Here is a 6,000-nt window from a genome sequence, read left to right on the forward strand (position 1 = left end):
TCCTGGCTGTCAGTCCTACATCACACTCGAGATCATGTTTTTCCATGTTATGTTTTGCTGCTTTGTATTTGCATTTGATTTTATTTGTGGATTTTAGTCTTGCAGTGTATTTTTCGGTTATGATATTTGTTGCATTAAGTCGTGTCGGCACGCAGTCATTTATGTTATGTAGGGATTGTGCAAATCTCTCTTTATTATTGTCGCTGTATTTTATCTCCCGCTACGTATTTATATTTGGTTTGTGGACTCATACAATGGTGTACCGTACATTATCACTAGGGGGTTCGTTAGACAAGTATACCTTCGGGGCATGACATATACGGTAGTACTAACAGCTTCATTACAAAGTTTATGCAGAACTGATGCATGTTAGAGAAGTGCTAAAGCAGTTTCAACTATATGTATATGTTTTCTCTCAACAGAGCTATTTTACTCCGGAGTGTGAGGACAATAGATTCGATGAACAATTCCATAAGAGGCAAGATGACAATAGAGAGCTTGATACTTGTCTCCCCAATTAAAATAAAGAGAGATTATTTTACGATTAAAACATCTTTCAACTTGTTTTTGAAATGATAGAATATGTCAAATAAATCAAATTTTCTTCTTATAGGATAAAGCCAAGTATATTTACTAAAATGATCGATGAAGTAAACATAATATCAAAAACCTTGGTTAGACAAGATATGTGCAAGCTCCAAAAATCAGAATGAATTATTTCAAGTGGAAAACTAGAAACATGATGGGAAGAATAAAAAAGTAACTTATGACTTTTAGCTTCTATGCATGCCCTCAATGAATGAAATGGAGAGGAGGTGAAGGAAGTAGGTAAACTATACTTATTGATAATCGTCTGAACAATGTGAAGAGAAAGATGATCAAGTCAAGCATGCCACATTGGTTTATTTGTTCGTTCACCAATAAACACTTTGATGGAAGAACTTTGAAGATAGTAGAGACCATTTTTTATGCCACCATGAAATAAGATAATATTTGTTCCTATATCTTTTATAAGATAATGATTATGCAATATTGTTATTAAAACAAAACTAACATGTTGAAAGTAAATTTTTGGTAATAGATAGAACATGAAAGATGTTGCACATCTGAAAATATGATTAGATAAATAAATGTATGTGTTTCCAAGATTAGCAATTTGTAAACCTAAACCATTGTCTAGTAGAACTGCATCTAAGCATTAATATGATATTACATCTATAAGGATATTATAATCTAATGTGATATGATGTATTACTTCAGTGTCAATATACCGTTCTGTAAATGAAAACTCTGGGGTGCTTACCACGAGTAGGAACAGACGAGAGGACATTAGCATAGACTTGTGAAGCAATTGATTGTCTTAAAGCTGTAGGACCACCAATGAAATTTGAGTCAAATCGCCTATGACATTGAATATCAATATATCCAATTCTGAGATAAATTTGACATTTTCTCTGAATATATAATCAATCAAATCTGTTGAAGTATTGATTTTCAATATGTCCAATAATATGATAGATTTGATATTATTCTGAACTTTACATTTGATCGTGATATTATTGATTATTTGACATCATAAATAAAAAATGAACAAATGCGTGGGAATAAGCGCGACTAGCATAAAGGGATGCTTTTGAGATGGGATTGAAAAAGATGAAGTCTTCTTTAGTTTTTATTTATTTATTTATTACTCGAAAGAAAAAAAAAAAAAGAAAACGAAGAGGGAGAATTTTTTTTACTTGTCGAAGAAAGCAAAAAAGGAAAATAAAATAAAGAGAGAGAAAATTTATTTATGGAAAAGAAAGAAAAAAACAGAAAAAAAATGAAGAGGGAGAAGATATTTTCTATTATTTTTTATATTTTTTTTGTTGGCGGGAAAAGAAAGAAAAAGAAGACGGGCTAGGATAGTGGGGTTCTACGGGAGATGCAGCCTGATGGTAAGGTGGGAGAGGGAAAGAAGCGAAGATGGAGTTACTAGAAAAGAAAAAAAGAGAAAAAGGGATGACTTAGTTGGTAAAAAGATAAAAACTAGTGGAGGAAGCTGAGAGAGAGAGCGAGCAAGCGGCGACAAATTTCAATAATAAAGCAAACTATTATAGCGAAAGTTTGCACCGTTCCAAGAAATTTAAAATTTCAACGATTCGTGTGTGTGAGATCTGCTTAACTTGAAGAAACTAATAAAAAAAGGCCTTGAGGAGCATCTCCGAGAGTGCCATGAAAGAAGACGAGCTTTGACTCTGATACCATGTAAGAAGAAGAATAGGAAAAGGACAAAAAAAGAATATAAGAGTAATAATAAATATTATTATTTATTGATATTTGTCCTAAGATAATATACTATATAATATATAAGAATTATTTTATTAATTGACCAATTAATAAATAATAAAATTATTCTAATAATTATAATAAAATTATATTAATAATTATTAAATCCTAATACTAATTTGATTTAATCGCAGACATGATCCGATCAATTTTAGTATGCTGAATTATTCTCTTTTAATTTGTGATCAGACCATGAATTACTTGCAGCAACCGCAAATTTGTGGCAAGGCTACGAATCGCTGGTGGCGATCACGACCTAGCGGCCTGGCTATGAATCAATGGCAGCAACCTAGCTGTGATCATGATTGCAAGCTTGCAGTTTGGCCGTGAGTCGAGATCACTGGAGGTGGTCCTTTTTTCCTCCTGCTTCGTGGTTTGGCCATAAATCGCCAATCATTCTTTCCGTCTTCCCTTTTTTTTTTTTTCCTCCATTCCCTTTCATTTCTAGTGAGGATTTTTTGCTAGCATTGATTCCTTTTTACTCCTCCAATTGAGATAAGCTTCAGAGTAAACTAAGGCTCAATGGCAGTGCGCATCAGAAATCAGATCAAAACATGATAATTGTCAAGCTCAATGCCATTACGAGCAGATGCATGGCAAGGTTCAATTTCGATGTCTTCAACAATTAAATTATGGATGAAGTTGAGGCACTGCATCAAGAGTCACTATACTTCCTAAATTTACTTAGCGGGAAAATATGGGATCGGACAGCTATTCCAGAATTAATCGAATATTAAAATCTAAATACCTAAGATATATAAAAAAAACAAACAGATGCATGGTAAGGTTGTAAACTATGCATCGGTCAGACACTTTAGTAGTTAATCAGATATATAAAGTTTCAATCTTAACTATGGTGCACTATAAAATATTTTCTTCGGGTTGACAAATCTAAAAATGCTGGCCGCTCTGGATGGATAATCTTGAGCACTTTTTGATTTCTTCTAGTAACCAATGGGAAACTTTCATAAAATCTGATAGGTCACCTTCAAGATTAATCGGTTAGAATAGGAATTAGATACTTAGATTATCAAAAAAAAAAAAATAGTAAGACCATAAACGAGTCAAATTGAGTCAAATTTTATGATATTCAAACGCGTTTGATAGGGTAATCAAGCTACATCGAACCAAATCTAAAATGAACTAAATCGTTGAAATATATGTTCAAGTTGACTTAATTTTGTCGGCCCAAGTAAGCCAGAAGGAGGGGAGGTGAACTGGCTGTTAAGAAAAATCTTCCTCAAACTTTTAACTCAGATTAGTAACAATAGTATAATTAAAATAAATAACAAGAAAATAAAGGAAGAGGCACAGGCTTTACTTGGTTAAAACCTAGATGGTTGTTAATCCAAGGACAAATGAAAGCTCTAAAAATCTCCTTCGGTGAAGGCAAACAAGCCTCTTTACAGTAATTTACATACTCAATTATAGAACAGAACTCAAGAAGATTCAATTACCTGGTTCAGAAGTCATTTTTTAATCCCTAGAAAATCTTATCATGGGCCAGAAGGCGCCTTCCATAGGGCTGGAAGGCACCTCCAGCAAGGCGCTAGTGGATAAAAGTTTATCCACTGCCAACGGTAAAATCTACCTAGTTCAAGGCGCCTTCTACAGGGCTAGAAGGCGCCTTTGTACTATTCATAGAAAGCGCCTTCCAGCCATGGAAGGCACCTTCCACAAAAGGCAGGGAGGCGCCTTTAACTTCCTTTGAAGGCGCCTCCAACAACGCTTACAGTCACGTTATGCTCTTTTGCAGCTCCGATCGCCTAGGTGACTTCGACCAACTGGAATAGGATTCACTCGAACCCTTTTTCCGACCTTCTCCTCAAGTAGGCTTTCGCTCCGACTTCTCGTGCCTCGGACCACCGCGCGCGTCCTTCTCGTCCACTGGTGTACACTCCAGTAGCACCTCATCCCTTAAACACACCGAGTACGTCAGCTTTCTCCCGTTCTATCGTTCTCTCTAGCTACGTCTTTCGCTCGACTTCCTGTGCTCCTGCACACTTAGACACAGGATTAAACACCAACAGGACCTAACTTGACTTGGCTGATTACATCAAAACTACCACGGGGTACCAACAATCTCTCCCTTTTTGATGTGATCAAACCCAAGTTAAGTTAGGGTAATTAAAAAAATTTCTAATATTTGCAAGTAAAAAAATTTGCAAGTAAGCAAATTTTTCTAAGTAAAATTTGTTAAAAAAATTTTAAAAGGAAAATTTTACTAAAAAATTTTTCAAGTAAAATTTTTTAACCTTTTTGCAAGAAGAAAAAAAATTTACAAGTATCCTCTAGACTTGTTCTTCCCTACTCCCCTTTTGATCACATTAAAAATAAGGTTCATTTAAAAGACTAAGAGTAACAATAATAAAACCAATGAAAATAATTTCTAATTGTTTTAAAAAGATAAGAATTAATTAAAAAATATTTAATTAATATTTACACATAAAATTAAGGTATTTTCATAACTTCTAAATGTTTAACAGTTAGTAAATTAAATACTTATTTCAATAAGTGGCTTCAAGATTGTGGTGAGGCACTAGACCTTCTTGGATAGTGGAACAACAATCACTTTCTAAATAAAACCTGTTAAAGAAATTTAATATTTAATTGACTCTGAAAGCCATAATTTAAAAACATTCAATCCAAATATGATTTTGGAATCCAATATAGGTTTCTTCATACTGGGTTAATTAAAAATTTCTTACTTATGTATTTCTATGAAATTTAATTAATCTGGCCCTTATGGTATTTAAGGTACCAATTCAATTCACTATATTTTCTAATATATTGAATATTTGAGCATGCACGATTTTTAAAATTTTCTATTTCAATTTTTAAGCTTTTATTTTTATTTTTTTATTTTATCAAATTCTTCTAATTGACAAGATTTAGCTAGACTTGATTTCAATTCTTTAATTTTTTTTCTAATTTATAGTAATTTTTTGTTAATAGTTTAATAAACTGAAATAACTTGTCAGGAGGAAGAGACCGTACCTGACTTACCTTGTCGATCTTGTGATCTGAAGCTCCCCCTGAAGTACTGCTTTCTTCTGATGTTGCTTTTCCTTCACCGATGCTTTCAATGCTTATTTCGGATGAGCTTGCTTTATCTCCTTCTTCTTGGTGACTTGCCACTAGTGCAAGTCCGACGATGGCTTCAATTTTCGATTCGAATGGCTTTTCGTCCCACGTTGCCTTCATATTGTTGAACTTGTTCGCTTGGGTCGACTTCTTGTTCTTACTCTTGTCTTTGTCTTTCAATTTAGGATAGTTATCTTTCATATGTCATTCTTCATTACAGTAGCAGCATCTTATCCTTCTTTTTTCTACCCTACACTATTAGGGTCGTTTTGGTGTTGGGGGCTGGGGGGTTGAATAGCTCGTCGCGCGTCTCATTGCTTGCTTCTTGGTGATAATGTGCAGCGGAATGAACAAGAAACAAACTTACAACGCTAACACAAGAGATTTACTTGGTATCCACCTCAAGAAGAGGTGACTAATCCAAGGATCCACATGCGACACACACTCCACTAATCAAAATACTCCTTCTCGGTCGTAACCGGAGGCGGAGAAGCCTCGTACAAGCTCACACAACAATATACAACACCCACAAGAAGAAAATACAAAAGATACAAATGAAAACTCTTTCTTCTTGCTGACTTGTTGCTT

The sequence above is a fragment of the Zingiber officinale genome, chromosome 2A (genome assembly GCF_018446385.1).
Source record: "Zingiber officinale cultivar Zhangliang chromosome 2A, Zo_v1.1, whole genome shotgun sequence".
NCBI classification, from domain to species: Eukaryota; Viridiplantae; Streptophyta; class Magnoliopsida; order Zingiberales; family Zingiberaceae; genus Zingiber; species Zingiber officinale.